This window comes from Pteropus vampyrus, unplaced genomic scaffold (genome assembly GCF_000151845.1).
Source record: "Pteropus vampyrus isolate Shadow unplaced genomic scaffold, Pvam_2.0 Scaffold3, whole genome shotgun sequence".
Classification (NCBI taxonomy): Eukaryota; Metazoa; Chordata; class Mammalia; order Chiroptera; family Pteropodidae; genus Pteropus; species Pteropus vampyrus.
This window is the reverse complement of record NW_011888784.1, coordinates 15,041,745-15,063,794: the sequence shown is the minus strand read 5'-3', so window position 1 is coordinate 15,063,794 and position 22,050 is coordinate 15,041,745. Positions and strand designations below refer to the sequence as shown.

The following is a 22,050-nucleotide window of genomic DNA, read 5'->3' as shown; positions in this document are numbered from 1 at the left end:
GAACTCTGTATCTTGTTCAGTATCCTGTGTCCTCATCTCGAGTAACAGTTCCCCCAGCCACTCAGACTGGCAAGCTCTGAACCTGAGACCCGCCCCCTCCCTCTAGCCTCCCTTCTCCCTCTCCCCTCTCCCCTCCCCTCTTCTTTTCCCCTCCCCTCTTCTCTTCCCCTTCCCTCTCCCCCTCCCATCCCTTTTCCCTCTTCTCCCCTCTCCCTCTCCTCCTCTTCCCCTCCCTTCCCTCTCCCTCTTTCTAAACCACATGCTTTGGCGATCTCTCCATCACTGGTCCTCATCAGCTTTCTTCTGAATCAGGATAGTAGCCTCCTGGATGATCTCTGGACTCTGGTCTCTCACCTTCCACTCCACAGTGTTGTTTAAATCATCTTCCAAAGACACCTTTGTTCTAATACCCTTTTTGGCTTTCTTCTGCTTACATTCCTGTAAGTAAAATGTTTCTTATCTCACACATACACATTCATTTATAAATAATATAGATACATACCTACTGCATTAATATATTTTACACATAAAAACATGCCATAAAATCGAAATTTTAAAGAGTGAGATAAAGATGAAATAAACTATTTTATGTTCTGTTTCTTAATGAAAGACAAAATCTTTTGCTATCACTAAAATGTTATTTAGTGAGAATAATGTGGTTTAATATGCTTCATAATTTTTGGAAACCTATTGCCTTGTGATGAAGCAATTTAAAATCCGATTCTAAGTGCAGTTGATTTCGATGTTTGGTTTGATGGCTGTCAGAGCTACAGAACACATCTCGCAGAGAACCACATATACAAACAGGGAGTCTATCACTGGATGAGCTTATGAAATTATGATACTCATTTTTCAGAATTATCTATGCATTTTACAAGGACTTTTGTGAAAATTCATAATGTTCGTATTACTCATGTTATCTCCAATATTTTTAAGTTATTTATCCACTTTATGAGGCTTAGATTAGTCAAACTAGATAATATACATAAATCCATTTAACCAGGTATGCATAAACTAATAAGTGGTAGTTTGCTTTAAGAATGAGTAAGGGGGTCTCAGCCCTTGCCTGAGAATTTGATGCACCTGGTAAGTCCCTCTGTCTGTCTGACATACAGACCAAGTAAAACCACCAATGTCAGTCCATATGTTACTTATTAGTCTAGCCTAAGTATTTTATCATATTTTCAGATTGATATCCAAGTTTTCATACTTTCCTCCCACACCCTAGTGTATCATCTAATAAAACACTAGAGTGTTCTCACGCCACTTGCCAATGTATTACATCCAAATGTCTGAGCTAGACACACCAGGCCTTTCTTAATCTACTCCCACTGACCTCTCCATTCCACACACCCTATCCTTCAGCCACATTGAACTTCTCTTCATTCTCAAATGTCTGATCATATCTTTGCTTTCGCATTCCCTCTGTGGAACACTCTGCCCACACACTCTGCCTCACCCCAAACCATGCTTACCTGGTACATTCTTCTTCACAAATGAGAGCCTTTCTCTGATGTTCTCCCTGACTGTCCAGTGTTCTCTTAGCGTTTTGCTCATACCTTTTAATACCCCTCAAACCACACTGTGCACACATTCACCTTTCCCTGTGCCGTAAGCCCCTTGAGACCAAACACCATTTGGGTAACTGCAGCATATAACAAAGTGACTGTCCAGTAGAAGGAATCACAAAACCGTTTGTTCAATAAATTAAAACTTAGAAAGACTGAAGCAATTTTAAAATTAGAAACACCAAAGAAGAACAAATTTTTGCTGAAGAATCAGACAATTAGAAGATTCTGAAGAGATGCAAGGAATTGATTACCTATTATTCTCACATTGATTGACCAACTCAGGGACAGGATATAGAACTACAAAGAAAATGGGGTTGGCAAGGTAATGTTTATGAAATCAAGAATACCTTTCAATTCAACAAAATTGGCTGCATTGTCTACCAGGAGATCCCAAGGTGAGATGATAGTGATCCCATAGCTTTTTGGTCCCTAAAAAGCTGTTTGGGCTTTGGGCTCCATGAAGTTGGACTAGAAAACTTTAACAGAGTTTATTGCTTTGCCTCAGAGACTGAGAAGGTTAACTTGGAGATAGCTTCATCCTTTAAGAAATAATTACTAATCAACAATATATTTAATTAATTAAATCTGTTGCCTTCAAAATGTACTGTGATAAAAATACTGAATACAGAAAGGGTTGATTCTTCTATGACTGTTCTACATCTGTTCTAAGCAGCATATATAATAATATACATGTCTAACTTATTTCATTGTATGTGAGTTTTTTCAATGTGGTATAAAATCATAGACACTTAGACCCCACAGTGGCTTTGCATGAGCCACGATAACATTTGCCTTCTTTTGCCATAAGTAAGCATAGCCTATGATGTATACACCAATATATATTATATAGTAAGCATATTCTTGTTCTGCTATTGTTTCTTTACAGAGGCAGCAGTTTTTGCTAGTGGACATAGCTAGAAAATAGGACTTGGGTGAGTCATTTAAGCTCTTCATCTATAAAAAAAATTGTACTTTGTAGCTAAATCATAAATATTTACTCAGAACTCAGTGCTTTGAAGGCAGTATTGTTTTTTATTTCAGCATTTATTCCATAACACTTGAGTCATCACAAGGCAGTGATCCCTGTGAAGTTGTCATCTTATGCCACCATTAATATTTATCTTAATAAATGCTATCATATCTTGGTATGAACATTTTCATCTCAGTCTTACATGGTATTACCAATACGTTTATAAGTGGTTCACTGTACCATACCTCTTAAGATTATGATTTATACTGAAGCAGTATTAGAGCTTAGCAAGGACTCAGAGCTAAAAATAAATCATATAAAATGAAGAGTATTTGAGCAATAGTTTAAATATTAATTGATAAACTCTGCCTCTTCTTTTTAATCCCTCATTATTTGATATTTGTGGAAATGTGCGATTGAAGCTCTCAGAATATTAGCTTTAGGAAGATGCTGATGTTATGTAAAAATATTTATTTGGGAACAGTTTTATAAGAGGTAAGTGTTTTTAAAAGGACGTCAATGATGGAAGAGGGCAGAGACAACATAAAATTATTGCGATCAAAAGCACTGTTCAGTGGCCGGCAACAGATTACAATATCCTATATCTATATAGCATTTTAAAGCAAATAACATTCATTAATCTTTATCTCTTTAAAGTGCATAAAGTGTAGAAGCAAATTTAATTGATAGAATCTTTGCTCTTTGGAGAAAGAAGCCAAAAAGCTTATTGAAAACCATGATTTTACTTTTTTTCACATTGATATGAGTAATTTTTTCTTCTTGTTTATGGACTGATTTTTACTCATTAGGCTACATTTCAAAATTCCCTTGAACACAAGAAAATTCTTTGTCAAAAGCATAATTCGGACAATTATGGGGGGAAACATGGGATGATTTGATCCCACTATTTTATTCTTCATAGATACACATTCACTCAAGTGGAGAATGACCATCAATGTCAGCAAAACTGGCAAATTTTCTTGTGCTGATGAACCTTATTTATTAATGGTTGGTGTAAAGGTATATTCAAGATGGAAGATATTTCCCAGCCTCTCTGTCACAGAAGAGTTTAAATGAGCAATGCCTGGAGTAGCCGACCTGGCTAGATCATAAAGTGAGCCTGACAGGCAGAGAAACAGAATTTTTCACTTAGAAGTGTCTCTCTACATGATAATATTGTAAAATAACAACAATAATGCTTCTCCTAAGAGTCCACATATAGCTGATACCTTCCTCCATCTAGTAATCTATGTTCACTCCCTACTATAACTAGACTTTTCAGTTTTTATCCATTGCCCCACCCCCTCAAATGGATCCCTATGGTAGATAGACATTACTCCAGGAGTTCTACTTTCCCATTCCTTCTGAGTACGTACCCCTTAAAGTTAGGTAATGACCATGTGACTTTCTTTGACCAGTGAAATGTCAGAAGTGATCTGTGTCACTTCTGGGTGAAAGCATATAAGGTTTGATGTGCAGTTTTCCTTACTCTCCCTTGCCATGGTGCTCATGGAGAGGTCACAGGCATGAAGCAGGCTAACATGATGAGTCATCATGAATGCTGCCCTGGAGACTTGGAGACTTTGTATGAGCAGAAAATTAACTTCTGTTGTATTTAGCCACTGAGATTTTGGTGGTGTTTGTTACAGCAGCATAATCTAGCTTACCCTGACACAGTCTCTCACAAGCTCAGTTCACACTGTTCACCATTTATGCAGCAGCCCACAGCTTCATATGTACATGCTATTACCAGTAAGTTGTATTTACACATGAGTTGGCCCCAGTCACTATTGAGGCAAAGTCTCACAGAAATATCTGGGAACAGCAGAAAGGTAGCTAGGATAATCATAATGTGTTTCTCATCTCCTTGCTAGGTCCCTGAATTAGCACTGAGGACTGCCGCATGCAAATAACTATCTCAATTTATTACTAAGAGGTATCATTTTTATGGGAAGAGGGAGGAGTGTAATTTAGAGCACAGTGAAACTTCTAGACTAGGGAAATTCAGTGGAAATGCCTAGTAATTGGTAATGCAGAGCTTGGAAACAGGTTAAGAATGTAGGTGTAGACTTAGAGGTAATCTTCAGACACTTGAAAATGAAATATAAGACATGAAAAATATTTCCAAAGAAAATGACAGAAAGTAAGAAAAATAAAAAACCAAGAAACATATTTAGAGGGCAGAGAGAGGAAAAGCAAGGAAGGGAGATATGAGAACTATAATGACAATACCCATTCATTTTGAGAGCTAAGAATACCATATCTTCATTAATAAATTCATTGAAATTTCAATTTCAAGGTTTTTAATGAGGATAAAAAATGTATTACTCCTTAACAATCCATTTATGCTCTCAGATATTAAAATAGATTATCCATCCAACAGGCAGCTGGACATTATCTGTAATAAAAAGCAAAATGATTTTTTAATTCACTGCCCCAGAACTAATTTATCAAGATTTAAAGTTTTGCAGAAGAAACAGAACTTTTTTTTTTTTTTTAATATTTCAAACCTCTATTAAACATATTTTGGGATTTGTTTTCTTTGCAGTTTGTTTTGTGGGATTTTCTGGTTAAACCTGAAAATTACCTTTAGTTGTTTTACAGATCCAGTGCTATATGCTGACAGGACAACTGACAAAAACAACAGATAAAAAAATTCTAAAAAATGTTCAAATGAAAATAGCTTTTACATGGTGCTGAGAAAGAAAACATAGGTACTTCTGTTTCAGGAAGTTTTCACATTTTGATCACAGATTGCTTTTTCAAGCCACTTTCACTACTGGAAATTCCCTGATGGTATAAACTATCTAGTTCACTGGAAACAGTGTTCTCGCAAACACCTTTTGGTGCATTAATCTTTTTTCATGCAGAGATCAAGTTCTCCCAGTACTGAGAGCAGTCAGAGCAGCCTCCGGCCTATCAGCACTTCTGAATGCAGATCCACAATCTTCCATCAAGCAAGGTTCCTGCTCAAAACAGAACTGTTAAACATGCACGATTTGCTCTGCATTATAGTCATTCATTTGTTCAACAAACTTTTTCTACATATCTGTCCCAGGCTAGGCACAATGAGGGTGCAGTTGTCATTCTTGGGCTGTCTGCATTAACCCCTGTGCCCATTTCACACACTACTCCCCCTGTGAGTATAATGGACTTTGTGCCAGCTTTCTTCCTGCAAAGATGACCCAAAAGTTAATTCATTAATATTTTCTAAACCCTATATATATGTGCTGGGAACCACACTAGGTGCTTCAGATGGGTTTTCCAATTTAATTTTCAAGATTGAGGTAGATATTGGTATCATTCCTATTTTACACCTTGGGAGGCTTAAATGTTAAGAAACTTGCTTAGAAAGACCCTCTGTGCCAGAGGGAAAAGAGCTCTGAAGACTTTCACATGGGTGAAGATGACATTTCACTTCCATTCATAACTCATGGGTCAAAAACAGTCATATGGCTTTACCCAATACCAAGATTGCCATAAAATGCACTCCAACTTTATACTTGGAAAGGGGGAGATGGGAAATATTTGGTGAACTGTATCATCGATATTTCATAATACATTTTAACCTATATTGAATGGCACATACCAAATTTGAAATAAAAGTATGTATGACTTTTTTGTAGGTTAAAAAATTAATTAATTAATTAAATATTCTTGAATTAAAAAAAATAAAACTTGCTTAGGGTCATTAAGTGGTGCAGTCAGGACTCAAAATATGTTGACCAATGCCAGATTGGGTACTCTACGCCTGGGTGCTCTATGCCTAGCTGCTCAAAATATGGTCCTCAGACCAGTAGCACTGATATCACATGGGAGTTTGCTAGACACACAGAATCTCAGGTCCAACCCCAGAACCACTCAATCAGAATTTGGTTTTAACAAGGCCTCCTGATGATCCCTCTGCACATTAAAGTTTTGGAAGCACTGTGCTAAATCACTCTGATATGCAGACTCCACTTGAATGGGGAGATGGAGACAGTCTTTCTTCTGAATTGCAATATGGGGACCGGGCAGGAGAAGGTGGGTATGTATGTATGTGTTCTCCCAGTGCAAAAGGAAGGGTTCAGACTACAGGTTCTTGCAGTTTCCAACACTAGTGATCAGCAAGGTTTGGGACCTTTTCCAAAAGGAGCAGAGACTGAGCTGCATCTTGAAGCCAGAACATTTTCTCAATTCATTTCATTCAAAATAGGTTCTGTTCCAAATGGACACATGCCCACATCAATACTCTGGAGTTAGCTTATCCAGCCTGGATTCCATTTTCCAAATAGAATCCAAATATCAACAGCACCAAAAAGCAGATTTGAAACCTCAATAAAACTTGCTATTATAACCTTGTTAATCATTATTGTTCGGTTTAGAATTGCCCAGTTTAATAATGTTTATGACAAAACTAGTTTGCCTCTCCATTATCAATTGTTCCCCGGTATGAGTAAAAACAATTGGTGTAAAAAGCAGATGCGCGTCGCTTGATGTGCAGGCTTCCCAGTAACAGGTATTTAATTAATTGTGTGGCGTCTCCTTTTCAAGACTCTTCTCCAAGCCGCGCCGGCCACCTCCCTCTCGGACGGGGCCTAACAGCCCAGCTCATTTACCGAGCTAGCACTTCATCCCATGTTACCAACTCACCCTGGCTTCCTAGGGTCCTAAACAACGAGCCACCTTCCAACTGACCCGCTGGTGGGTCACCCCTGACCTTCCTGGGCCTCCCCTCGGCTGGGGCGCCCACCCCGCAACCCTGGAAAGGGGTGGTGGCGCTGGCCGGCTCTCTCGGGTGGACTAGCCCAGCCGCGGTTGTGGCAGACGGCGAGTCACGTGTGGCAGTGGGGGCGGAGCGCAACCCGCGGGGTGGGTGGAGAAAACAAAGCCCCCAGCTGTCAGTAGAGGAAGGAGGCTACAGCGCCGGAGCAGGTGAGTCAAGTGCATTTAAAGCGGTACCGCCCTGGCGCGCCCCGACACCCCCAGTCTTGACGTGGTCCCTTCTAGGCCAGGCTCTGGCCTCGCCTCCTCTTGCCGCCGTGTGGCCGCAGTTCGCTGGTGGCAGAGCCTGCAGGACCGGGGGTCTCCAAGCCCGGCAAGAAGTTGTGCAAGGGTCTGCACCAGGGCCCCTGGTGTGCACCCGCCGCTCTCCCGCGGCCCGCAGCTCTCCTTGGGGCCCCAACGCTGCACACCCCGGGAAAGGGGAGGGAGTCGGGGCTGCCACGCTGGCAGAAGCAAAGTGGCCCGGCTCGGGTGAGGGCCGGAGCTGTCCAGGTCAGGGATACTTGGCGCTGGTGAAGAAGGGGGTCTTGTGGGTGCGCGCCCGCAGCGCACGGACCTAGAGACGTCAAAGTTGGGGCACCGGGACTGAGAACCGGTGGGCACTGGCCAGAACTGCGCGCTTCGGAGCAGACCAGGAAGTGCAGCACAGCACACTGGCGCCAGCCGGCGGGGGAGCAAATCCTGGACCCCTAGCCCTGCTGACACCCTCGGCGCTTCCCCTCGGGCGGAGACCAGCCCTGCCACTGCCCACTGACTCAGGCTTCCTCTCGTCCTCCAGGCGCCCGAGACTCGGGGAGCTGGGTTGGTGGGAAAGAGAGGGAGTTATTATTTTGAGCCTAAGTGGTTATTCTGCAGGGAGCACCCTGCGCGCAGAGCGAGGGCCACTCAGCGACTCCCGACTCTGCTTTGGTAGGAAATTCTTCAGTCCACCCTTAGAAATACTGTACCGAGGCCAGAAATCCCACAAAGGGCTGAAGGAGGAGTGGGCACAGAAGGACCCTCCCCTCAGAACCTGGAGCGCTCAGAAATGCAGACTTTCAAACCCCCAAAAGCCAGTTGATTCGGTCATCCCTTGAGTCACTTTGCCAGTCCCGCGCCAAAGGCCGCCCAGCGCAGAGGGCAGAGCTTTAAACTCGGAGGAAGGGGCGCTGCAGCCATTTGATCAGGAGGAGCCTTTGTCTTAACCCCCAGTCCCCTTCTGCTAGTCCTCGCCGGGTCAGTAGCGCGTGGAGTAATTAATATTCCGAATATTAGCCGTCCCTTCATCTCTGCACCAGCCAACACTGCTGTCCCCTCCTTGCGGGTATTCTCCATCACTTGCTTAGGTCCTCTCTTCAAAAAACAAAACAAACAAAACAAAGGAACATGGTCCAGACCCGCTGGGCCAGAGGTCACTAAACGCACTATAGCGCAGTCACGTAAAATCAAGGGTTAAGCGTTCAAACCTGCACCCGCCCGCCCTCGAGAAGTCGGAGGAACTTTCTGGATTAGCATAGTATCTGCCCTGGGGCTGCGCTGCGAGGCGGCGGTTCCATCCCAGCCGAAGTGAAGCGTCCAGTCCCGTCTTGATTGAGTTTTGGACGCAGCACCTGCTTCTAATCTGAAAGGACCCAAGGCTTACAACTTTGCGGAACAAGACACTGTGGAATGAAACAGAACAGAGATCAAAAGGTAACCAAAAGAACAGCAACGTTTAAGATGTTTCTCTTGAACGCTAAATCTAGCTATGTTTTTAGCAAGCAAAAGGGGACCGGTCCTTATCTAGCCAATGTCGCTACTGCAAACGTCCCATTGCTTTGCTAGCGTTCTATTCTGCCAAACTAATTAAAATAGCGGGCTATGGGTCAGTAGCTCTCCAAGATAAGAGGTCTGGGAGCCCACCGGTTTAGGTTAAACTTAACTGGTAGGTTTCCCTTGCGTGGGAAGAGCGATGCTTCTCCAAAGCACAGGTTTCCCAAACTTTGCTGCCTAGTAGAATCACCTGAGGAGCTTTGAAAATTCCTGATGTCCATCTCTCATCCCCATCCACTTAAATCAGCCTGTTTGGAGATAAGAGCCAGGCAGCAGTATATATTTTTTAAATCTCTGAGTGATTCATTGTGCAGCAGAATTTGAGAATCACTGACTCAAAAGAATAGTTCAGTGGCCAGCAGCCGCAAGCGTTGCAAGACAAGATGCCACTTTAACTACTTGGATGGGTGGAGGTAAAGACACTGAAACTGGGGTGCCGCTGAAGAACGCCCTATTGAGGGGGACTGTCTTCCCGCAGCTTGGCTGGCAATGGTATCTGCCATGTCGTTTTTCACCCTCTCTGCCTAGGGTCTGGTTCTTAGTGGAAAGATCAAAGTTCACTGTCAGTGCCTCGTTGCTGCACGGTAGTTAAGGAGACAGGTAGAAACTTTCATTCCCGTGATGACTCACATGTAGCAGGCAGTGGGGAGACCCAGCTGAAACTAACTCGCGGCAGTCTGGTGAGTCAGCAGCAGGCTGCACTCCAAGGCGGGGCCCGGAATAGGAAGTAATTATAAGGAGTAGCTTACTGACACGCACAGACGCCACTCCTTTGAAAACACATTTGAATATCTGATCAGGATCTCTTTGCTTGTAGGAGTCGCTCGCTCCCTTTTCCAGCTCCCATTTTACCTTCAAATAATGCTCTCCTGCTAGAAGGAAATACAAAGCCAATTAGGCATCTTGTAATTTCCTTGGTGTTGAGGCATATAAAAAATCTTGGAAAAGTGTGAACTGGTTTGGGTTATTTCAATTATGTGAAGTAGAGAGGATAAATTTGCAATATATAAATTTTGAATACAAAGTCAAATGCTGTTTGATTACACATTCCAGGGTGGATTAAAGGATCTGTTTAAATAGAAATGGTTACAGCTAACATTTTATATGAAATTTTATGTTTGCTATTAACCAAAGGTTTCCTGCTTAAGAAAAAAAAAATATTCCCAAGGGATGAGCCTAAATGAGATGATCTGTTTAAAAACGTACACAAGTTTATTAAATAAACTTAATTTTCTTATTTTTATTGCTTTTACCTTTAGTTGTTATACCTCTCCTTTCTTCATTATTCTTTATATCAGCATGACTCTCTGCCATTGCCTAAATGCTTTCTTCCCCATTTTCAGTTTCTTTAAGAAGCAACAGTGTCTGACACATAGCAAACTTTCAATACTGTCAGCTATTGAACTTTGAACCTCTCGTAGCACTTATTTACCCTGCTTGATATGCTGTTATCTCTTAGGGGCCTGTGTGTCTGCAGCTCCCATTGCACAGAGCACAGGGCCTTTCATGTTATCAATGTTGCTTTTTTGTGCTGAACATTATCAGGCGGTGGGGTGAACATTTGTAAGCAAAGCTTCCTGAGTACATTCAGTTTTGTTATTTTCACAGACAGACATTCTGAATATGTAGGAGCCAAAGTTTGTTACAATTCTTAAGGGCTATAAAATGGCAGCTCCTTTGTTCACTTACATTTTTACACAAAACAATGTAGCATTCTGAGCATAACCAACAATTGTTATAGTACTTTAACCACACTCTCCATGGGCCCAAGATTCACATAAGGAAAGTTTACTCTCTCTACCCATTATTATGGAAAACAATACATATCAAACTATGTAGATGTCTAAAGGAATTTATTAAGCTAGGAGAGTTATTTCAGAGCAGGACAAATAGCAAGTTAATAATTAAACAGCTTTTATTGTCATCTGCCTACTGCTTTCATTAAGATAGCACACACAAGTACATTTAATAGCCATCGTATTTAAAAGTGGGAAGTTGGATGTATTCTTTGACAAACAATACCAGAAAATATATGTTAATAAGAATGTCCAAAGGCCAAAATGATGTAAATTCATCCATTCTCATTTCTGTGTAGCTTAAGAGAGGGACAGGGGGGTGCACTTCTGAAATTCCAACCACTTTTGGGGGAGGTATAAGATACCGAAAGACTGAATGAAATGTAGACTAGAAAAATGGGACTAATCAAACGAATCGGAAACTACTCCTCTGAGAATGGTATGTACTTAGCTCTGTAATATTTACAAGTAGGACAAAAGGGTGAGGTAGAAAGAAACGGTGTCATCTCAATTTTAGGAGCTCTGAAGTTTTTGAGAACAGATGAGAACCACCCAGTCTTATTACCTTAAATTTATACAACCCTTTGGTTTTATGAACATAGCAGGGCCTAAACATAATTCCCATGTGCCAAAGAGCACAAGAAAGCCCCAAAATTATGTGATCTTCTAAAGTGGCAATGCCAAGGCAAGGAACCTGGGGTTGTGACTCTTTCCAGAGTCTATTATTTCATACTGCTTGTTTCTTGAATAGGTTTTGATGTAATCTTGCCTGGAGACATTAGCAAGACAAGCTCAGTTCTAATTATCTCCTCCCTCCTTAACATAGGAGAAACTGTTCACATACATCATGCTCTCACTGACTTTATTCTTAAATAACCTTTGGACTAGGCCAACCTCAAACATTCTGAACCATGGTTAGCTTCTTATTTAGATAACCAAAGTAAAAAGTTTCTAAATCTTTGCCCAAGTCATAGAAGCATAAGCTCTCTTGCTTTAAGGGCCCTTAAAGGTTAATGCCACCAGCCAACAAAAGCTTAAACACCCTGTCCAGCATCTCTACTAAATATTCCTCCGACTTATGCCTCCACGTCTCCCTCACAGTACATTCCATCCATCAGAGGCTTTCTGTGGCATCCACCCGCTAGAGACCACAAAGATTAAATCTAACTCTCACATATTCACCTGCAACCATCCTAAACATTTAAAGTGAATCTATCCTCAATTGGAAGAAATCTGGCTATAGTCTTTCAGATCTGTTCATTGTATAAAATTTTGTTCTGAACTTGTGCTCATAAATTTCCAGAGAGGTATTCAAAATTGTGATTTGTTACACCAGAGCTTTCTAGAAGAGAAACTGGGAAATTTGCTTCCAACAGATCTAATCTAATAATCTGTACACTTCAAAATTGACTGCTGACAAACTTTGTGCAATGACATTCAGCTCAGGATGAGTGGAAACTCATAGCTCCAAGAATTTTGGGCATCAGCAAACAATGGCCTCCCCTCTGTTTTTGTATGGCCCACGAAATAAGATTGGTTTTCATATATTTTTAATGGTTGAAAGCATTAAAAGAAAAAACTATTTGGGGACACTTAAAAATTACATAAAATTTAAATTTCACTGTACAAAAGAAAGTCGATTGAACACAGACATACTTATTTGCTTACATCTTGTCTAGGGCTGCCTTTCTGCTACCTACCTCAGCAAAGTGGAATAGTTGCACCAAAGACCACATGGGCCACAAAGCCTAAAATACCGACTTACTGTTTACAGACAAGGTTTGCAGACTCTTGATTTATACCAATTTGACATGTTTCAGGGTTTATTTATTTGTTTGTTTGTTTGTTTTAGGTGAGGCAACCCTTGGTTGACCTCACACATTGCAAGGACCTTATCAGTTTACAATCCCTTATTTTTTAGGCCTGTAGCACCTGTCTTCCTAGGTGGTCTCCCATCCAAGTAGTAACCAGACCCGACCCTGCTTAGCTTCCGAGATCAGACGGGATCCCACTTGTTCGGGATGGCATGGCCATAGATCATATTTCAGTTTTTAATGAAAATTTGTTCACTTAAAGCCTTAGTCTTTTTTCAGTTTTTTTCTCCCTTTAGAGAAGGGGGAAATAAATTGTTTCCAAACTAATCACTAAGGATAATTTAGTCATATTCCCCTTTTGTGTGTATTTACTTTGCAAAAGCAGTACCTTTCTAAATAATATATGAATTTTAGTGATATGATTGACTGTCAAACTTCTGTACCTGAACAAGCCCAAACAGTGTAATACTTATATTGAGCTGTCACTGTTTCCAGAGCTTTAGAAAATGGGGTAACACACCCTTGACAGCAAGCCCAGGATGACACTCACCTTAACTCTTTAGCAATAGCAACTTCCTTTTTCTCCAGCCTATGAGGGCATTTGCATGCTTCTTTGTTTTATATATGAAGGCATAATTTGAAAATTTATTCAGATTTAGGAAATTTTCACTGACTGTCACTTCATACTGCTGCTTTTGGAAATACCATTACTCTCCTAAAGTTTATATTTAAGGTAAATTGCTTGCTACTACTTATAAAGGCAGTGGTCATTAAATAATAAGCAGATAGACATATAGTCAGTTATATCACTAAAGTCTAACATTATGCCATGGACAATTTAGTTTGAAATTTCCAAATTCAAAAACAGATCAGATTATGATCCAGAAATTCAAATTCTTTGCCTTCTGCCCAAGGCTGGACAGATTATTTTTAAGAGTTTAGAAAAAATATTTGAAAGAACAGTAACTTCATTGATAGAAACTGGTCTTAATTTTTTCTTGTAAGGGTTGTCTCTTAAAATTTCCTTCAGTTAAGAGAACTTCCTCTTTTTGATGATTTGTTAATGCCACAGAATATTTGCAAATGACTTTCACTTAGATTTATGGAGCAAATTTAAAGGTTATATTTAACCGGCGTCCTCTGCATCCCTTCCAGAATCAGCACACCTGCAATTTAGAGAGCCCCCCACCAAAAAGAGTTCCTTTTTCACTAAATCAAACAATGCACTAAAAAAAAATGCAATGCTTGAGGTACGCGAGATCAACTAAATGATTTTAAGAAAGAAACAAACAAAAAGTATTTAATCCCATCCTAGTACTGTTGGTAGTAATGGCATGTGGATAACTAACTCCCAAGGTAACTTAACCCTTTAGTGTTCCTGATGGAGTAATTGGGGGACAAGGAGGAAGCGGAACAACTAGAACTAGACTGTATAACCCCTGTGCTGACTGGGTCAGGAACCAGTTCAAGTGAAATTAACTTTCCTCCCTTGTCATAATTTAGATTTTACATTTTTACTAAATACATTTTTATTTAATATACCTTATGTCATATATATGAATAGTATTTGTAGTTCTCTCTGAAGTAGTTCCTAAATTAGGAACTGAGTGGATTTACTATATTTTTAATTGAGTAGGGAATTCATAATTGTCAATTGCTGAAACAGGGGAAAAACACTTAAAAGAATTTTGCTAACAGGCACATTTGGGTTCTAATTTAGAATTAATTATAAACACCAGAATAGGAATGACTTGGTATTTGAAATTGGTAGGAGAAGGAAAAATAAGTAAAAAAAAAAGGCAGCCGGAAAATGAGGTGGTTTCTTTTAGCTTTACTAAAGTATCTGAAATTTTTTATTGGTTGTATACATAAAAGTTAAATCAGAGGACTAGATTACCTTCTTTAAAGTCTGATAAAGTCTGTTTTCAACTGATAAGCAAGAGGTAGAGAAGCCGGCAATCACCTTACACTTTCCTTCCTTCTTTCAAAGATAATCTTAAATCCAATCAACTTGCCAAAATTTGATATATTAAGAACCTTTCATGATTCTACCCAAGAATCCCCTATCTGCATTTGCCTGCTAAGCTTCTTCAGCCCTCCAAAGGTGGAAAAGAGAGGGAACTCAAAGAAATACCTTCCTGCTTTGCCCAACCTGGTCCTTCCCAGCAAAGGAAACTATCAGTGTTACACTTTTGTTAGCTTAACTTCCAGGTTGGCCTCTATCATGATTCTTTTTAAAGTGTGGTCTTCTGGGTACAAATCTCTTAAAAGGAGTTTCCACAAATCAAGAGCAATAATAACTGAGTGCTCTATGTGCTACTGGCAAGTCCAGAAAGCAATTTTCTGTGCAGCTGGAATATTTAAACAAGACTACCACTAAGTCTGTTAATTTTCTACCCAAGCAAGCACACCTCCATCTCTCAACACTTCAAGATCAATTCGAATTTGAGGTGTGCTTTTATCTAGGTAAAATACAGGACACCGGTTAAATCTAAATTTCAAAAAACATTGATTTTTTTTTAGTATAAGTATGTCTCATATATTGCATAGGCTAGACTAATACTGAAAATTTTAATCTTTTAATCTGAATTTAATCTGATTTAATCTTTAAATCTGAATTTCAGATAATGATTTTTTAAGTATAAGTATGTCCCATATATTGAATGGGATATACTCATAATAAAAAATTTAATCTTTTTTCAAATTTAACTGGGCATCCCGTTATTTTGGGTTGATGTTGTTAGTTTGGAGTTTTGTTTTTGTTTTCTCTTTTTATTCTTGCTAAATTCTGTAACCCTATACTTATCCCATAATAAATTTCAAAATGACCAGCTTTCTTCATTTGTAAAATATCTGGTCCAAGACTATATTTCTGAGATAATAAATTAAAATGTCTGCGATGCCTTCATCTATTAAAGAAAAAAATCAAGCCACTATCTGAAATTTTCTGCACAATTTGCTTAGTTAAGAGGGAAAATAAAAGGTAAAGCCAGAACTAGAAAATTAGCAATCTTTTTACTTCCTAAGATATTTTAAGGTACTTTCTATTCTTTTGATAGATGCGTCAACAGGTAAATTGTTAGCTCAAGTGGAGCAGCTTGAGAAACCCATCGACTACGTGGAGGGTGCTAATCGAAGTTCACCTAATCATAGGTGATTCCACTGAAGTTCATTCCCAAAGTGGTTCTGACGATGCCTCGCTAGTCAAGTGTGGTCATAGGATTTGCAGCACCAGCACCGCCTTTGAGTGCCTTAAAAAATCAGAATTTCACGCTGCACCCCAGAACCTCTCAGTCAGAATCTTCACTTTAACAAGATCCATAAGTGATTCATATGCACATTAAAGTTTGAGAAATCCTGAACTAGAAAATTCAGTTTCTCACACAGAAATCGGTCTTTTTGATTAATACCATGTTGAAATAATCTTTAACAAACTCTTTTAATACCTCAGAAGGAATAGTTTCTTTTAATCAAATATCTTCAGGATATGCAGCTATTGTATTCTATTTTATTCATCTGAAAATCTTAAGTGACCATTTCTAATATTGTTTTACAATGAGCATATATAACAAGACGAATGTAAGTTTGAAAAAGGCTTTCATATGGACTAATGACAGCCTATTATCAATAAGAGTTTGGGTTGTCCTTGATTGATAACCTATAAATTAAGGTGGCACACATCTCCTATCTCTCAGATCACCAGCAAAATCTCCTTCATGCTTCTTCATTTCATGTATTATAACTTACATAAGAATATTCATGCGCCAACACCACACATTCATATATTTGTATCTGTAGGGTCCCCTTAAACTGAATAGAGGGCATGCAGATTGAGCCTATGGCAAATTCCAAACTACTTTTGTGAAATTCTAGGTTTTAAAAAGTTATTAAAAAGGTTCCATAGATTTTAATTCCTTTTAAGTTCAAAAACCTCACTTCCTGATGCCAGCCTGCCTGTTTTTTAGAGGTTATGGTGTTGTATCATCCAAAGAATTCTGGAATTGGAGCAAGAACGTCAAAAGGCCTGATGTTTAAAATGTTCTGCTGCTGACTGGCTGGGTGACTTGGCAGATGTTACTTAACATCGTCCATCAACATCCCTCAAAACAAGTTTTCTCATCTGTCATATGGAGACAATGGAGGCTGGCATTGTCTTACCAGATTCTTGTAGAGATCAAATTGGATAATGTGTCTGGCAGGGTCTTCCTGATGACTATTACGTACAGTGATGATTTGTTTCATGATCTGCTTCAGATAGGGCTGGCAGTTGACTAATTACATGGCGTGGTTTCCTGCAACATGATCAATTTGGAAGAAAGGTGATGTTAATTTTAACAGTTCCATCTATGTACTGGGAATGGAATCATAGAGCCCATATCTTATCTACATGCAATTCGTGTCTATATGTCCCCATGTCCCTGGCAACCACAACTCGCCCTTCTGCTCCTTAGAAGTGTAAAGTTTTCCTGGCTGTTGGAACAGTGACTTGCTCCAGGACACCAAGCAACATACTCCTCATCAGGGTTGCCACTTATTGCTCTGTGAAGCCAAAAGACACAAGAGTTGTTTGTTTTTTCCTGTCAGTATTCTACACAATTCCTCCTGCATTTTTCCCCAAGAAAAAATTATTAACAGATTATAAAACATGCTTCCATATTTTTAATTACTCAACTCTTCTAATAAAATTCTTCCAGCGATGCCTCGGAATAATATTTCTTCAGTTATTCCATTGATAACACATGCTTTCATGTAGCCATCATAACTACACCATTACATAATTATTATAATAAGTTAGCAAGTAGCTTTGTATTTTATCCAATCACATAATTCCAAATTGGAAGAAGCTGCATGGTCATTTTGTTAAAAGACACCTCAGCACAAATTCCCCCCATCAGAACATGGAGAAGACACTCACCTTTTGATTATTGTTTTAATAAATAAAACATAAATTCATTAGTGAGAATCTGAAAAAGATGAGGGTGGGGCATGAGGGGACATACTCCTAAACTTACCACCTACATGCAACAATTACAAAAACTATTTTTGTGTAGAGCTCTTACTGTCTGTATTCACGTTCAATAATTCACATAAAATTTTTCCTTAGCATGTTGAAAATTGTTTCCAGTCTGCTATTTTGAAGTAGCAGGAGACTGGTGAGGGCTTTGGAATCAAATTGTACCCAGAAACAAGACACATCTGTCCTGCAGGACTATTGTTTGTCTTATGCGAGAGGAACCAGAGGCTCCTGGTACTGCTTACCAACAGCTCTCTCAATTAGCCACACAGACCACAAGGAATATAATTATATTCAAGAATGTGTGGCTTTTTCCCCTTTCAAGTATTCTACTGTACTTAACCATCACCATGGACACCATGGACACCATTCTGCGAAATTGTGACTGAATTAGTCAGGTTTATCTCTTGTGGAAGCGTGTATTAGGTTGTCTTTCTGTCCTGAACTGTTTATCTGAGTGTCTGTGATGATGCTATTCATGGTAATTTACCCAGACCTGGGACCTTGGGTGCGGTTTTGTAAGAGTGAGTTGACATCTTCAGAGTGTGCTTTGTTGAGCAATCCGATGGAGGTGAGCAGTGCGGGATGGGCAGAACAATTGTTATGTTCTATACAATGTAACATCAAGCCTAGGTCTATTGAGTCATTTTCCCATGGGGCTTTTGGCCCATCCCAATGGAAAGAGATTTTTAACAACATATTCTTGTGAGGCTTAGTGGTGTTTTAAGAGTTGCACTTGGAATCTGAAAGCCATGTGCATTTTTTTTTCACATTTGTGGGGATTTTTTAAAAATATTAGTTACTCACCTTGGGCTTTGTTACTATTTTATATGACTATAGTCGAGAGAGTTTTATACTTTTGATTTCTCTGAAAAACTATGCAAATGTTTGTTACCAATGATCATGAGTAGAAGCTAATAGAGATTAAAAAATTAAAGGAGCAAGTTAAAATTATTCCAGATACTAAGAGTTAGAGAAACGATAGTCAAAAAGGAAGCAGCAACATTTACCAAAATATTCAAAAGAAAACTAAGCATGAGTAAAGAGAAAGAATGGTTGTCTCTAACTAGACCCCTTATTCAAACAACCATCTTCTCTTAAAATTTTTGCAAATTAGTCAAACATTCTTATTTTTATTATCTTCTTATTCTCAATATTAACAATAAGTCAATTTAAACTGATTGTCAGTGGACTTGGTTCTCATCCCAGCTCTGCTTAAAGCACAATCTAAAACACCTCAATTCACCTATGGCCTCTAGCCGCATTAATAAAGAGTATAGCTTATCTTTACCTATCCTTTCTCCGCAGGATATCCCAGCACTCTGAAAGGTGGTGGTTAACCCATCTTTCTTAGAATAAAATATAAAAGAAAATGCAATAGGAACTATATTTTTTCTTTGGAGAATCCATAAATTTTCAAAATATGAGAAAAATATAATTTTGATACTCCATTAGCACATTGAATTATTTAGTTAAATTGGAATAGGCAGTGGTGATAAAATTCAAACTTCCATTTAACATGTGGACAATGCCACTGTAGCTCCTCAAAATATAAAAGCAGTGTGATTTCCAGCAGAATTTTTTTAAAGCATTTACTCAGAAACGCTCCTGAGCTCACTTTTCTCTGTGCATGTGGTTGTTAGTGTTGGGTCATCTCTCCATCAGGTGGCCTGGGCTGAGACATAAAGAGGTATCTTATCCTGTTAGAGATAAAAGAAGACAGGGAAAAAGCAGAACTGCTAACTCAGTCTAGCGGTAAGTTGTATTGTGCTGCTCCAAATACAAAGATAAGAAGGCCTGCATCCCATGGTTTCATGTAGCTACACCATTATTGGACACTAGTATGGCATCTGCCTAAGGCACCAGAGCATGCAAGGACAAGAAGGAAAATAGATTTAAAATACAGGGATTAGACAATGGTTATCCATCTTTTGAGGGAGGTCAGAGCAGCCCTCCATACCCAGGGTCCTAGCAATCCTCTGGCCACTGTCAGTCATACTCAGATCTCACACTTTACCCTTTGAACATTTTTAATATGTTACTGCATCACTTTGGATGGTCAAAGGAATAACACTGTAAAGACAGAAGGCATGTAAAGCATGGTTTTCACTACAGCTCAAATGCTAAATCTGAACCCTGGGTGCTCAAGGTGAATCTGATACCACTCTCTCTGCTGCTTTCCTGTTTCAGGAACATTCTGCTACATTTCATCATCAATCACACTTATGAGGAAAGGAGCCATTCTGTTCCAACTACTTTATTTTCAAGGATATCTGATTAAAAATGAATAAAAGCATAAGTGAAAACAATTATCAAAAACTTACATAATTAAAATGCATGTGATATTTCTCATGTATGTAATTTGTCTCATGTTTTTTCCTTTTTTTTTTTTTTTTAGAATTTTACTTTCGTACATTTAGCATTATGAATATTCTATTTTAGAATAGAAAGGACAGTCTACGCCTGCTATGGGAAGTAGCAGATGGATAAAGGAGGATTCTAAGATGGGAGGATTAGGCTTAATTTGCATGAAAAGAATTGCTTTTCTATTTTATTATTACTATCACATTAGATAGTTTCTGGGGATTATCCTTTTATAGAAGTCCAAATCACATGACCTATAAGAAGTTTATAACATCATTACTGTTCTTAACATATACCACCAAAATCCCATTATTAGCCAGCTATGGTTTTTCAAAAGCCCTTAAACATGCAATGTGGTTCATTTTGTCATTTGCCTTTCTTAAGGAGAAAAATGTTTTGTACCATAATACCCAAGATTCAGTGTAATTTGACCTTTACTTGCCAGATAATGTCATTTGGTTTGGTTTCCCTGGTGTGTGCTCCCCTCTGTGCTTCCTAGCAGGCGTGCCTCTAGTCCCCTGGGGGAGTGGAACTGGGCAGACTCTTGTCCCCCCTGTGCTCCCCCTGGGAAGGTCCTGAGACCACTAATTGAGGAGGTGCTGGTGAAGGCGGAGCTCTCTGGAAGGCTGTTATCAAGTAGTATCAGCCTAAGGATTAATAGCATGTGACCTTCTGTTAATGCTTACAGCTGCTTTATTCCTAGAAAGCTGTGGACCTCCCACACTAAAGAATGTGATATACAACTGGAGTGATTCAATATCTCTAAGTAGCCAAGGGGAATTTGGAATTTAAGCTGTAACTCATTCTGAACATCTAGAGATAGCTTAGTCAACTCCTGAGAGGAAAACCTGGGTTCAGGTCCCAGCGGTGTTGTCTTCTTGGAAATGTTGGCTGGGAGCAGCTGGGGAGGCAGTGATTCTTGTCTTTTTGTGGGGAGAATGTTTTAACCCTGCGTTGATCAGAAGCCTCATTGGCTAAATACATAGCACTAATGAAAGAGAGCACTTTTTCAATGGCATGGCATGACTGGAAATATTTTTACAGCCCTTTTTTTCATTCTGATATATCTCTCATGTGCCTGTGGCTTTCTGGTCAGACAAGAAAGCAGCCCTCTTTGGTGTGGGGAGGAGGTATTATCTAGCTAGCACTGATGTTCTCCTGTGCCTCACACATGGGATGCTAGAATCCCAAGCTTGTTTAAAGAAAGAGGATTTGAAATTTCTAGAGGATGAGGGAAAATGGACTTTTGTAGAAGCAGAGAATGTGCTTTGTTAAAGAGTTAGACCACGTCATGATTCTCGTCCTAACAAAGATATTCGGTCTTTTCAATGAAAACAAAACCAACAAGCCCAAGGAAAGCATCTGGCTTACGGCTGCTTATTTCTGAGAAGCTGCCTAGTGCTCAGAGTGAGAAGGGTCAAGGTCAACATGGTGTCTCCTAGCATGAAGGGAGACTCTGCAAGCTCCTCTTTATGTGGGGGTGATTAAAGATATGCCTGTACTTCGCGTGTGGCCCAGGTTGGAATGCAGAACACCTGCTTTCTCATCCAAAAAATCCACCAAAGATGAAATTCTATTCTGGTGCGAATACTAAGATGTGGGAATTTTGGAAATTCATGGCTAGCATGCACTGGACGTTATGAGAGGTCGTTTCCAAAATGCAGAGGTATCAAACTGGTACTTAGAAGTCACTTTTGGTTTTGAGTGTGTGTATTTGTATCAATATTTTGAATTTTAATGAAGGGTTGGGAAGGTAAATATAGGAGAAAGAGGGGATAACAGCGGAGAAAATTCCAAGGTAGGCAAACTCAAACAGCAGAATATTGGCGGTGGTTTCTGAGTGCTAACGTCATGCTTAGGATTTTTCCCTTGGACCTGTGCAGTGTGAAGCAAATTCCCCACCCCGTCTTGGCCACTGCTTTGGGGCCTTGTTCTTCTCTGGAGAAGTAAAAAAATAGAAGAGAGT

The 22,050-nt window shown here is 39.6% G+C and overlaps 1 protein-coding gene across 2 annotated transcripts in view; it reads left to right on the top strand.

The window, feature by feature from the left end:
- Positions 1-7,371: 7,371 nt before the first annotated feature.
- The window catches only part of MAPRE2 (microtubule associated protein RP/EB family member 2), a 136,155-nt gene continuing 121,476 nt past the window's right edge, over positions 7,372-22,050 (top strand). For both annotated transcript variants that reach the window (XM_023531682.1, XM_023531670.1), the window contains exon 1: positions 7,372-7,455. The gene's annotated coding sequence lies outside the window, so the exon portion shown is untranslated. The remainder of the gene's footprint in view (positions 7,456-22,050) is intronic.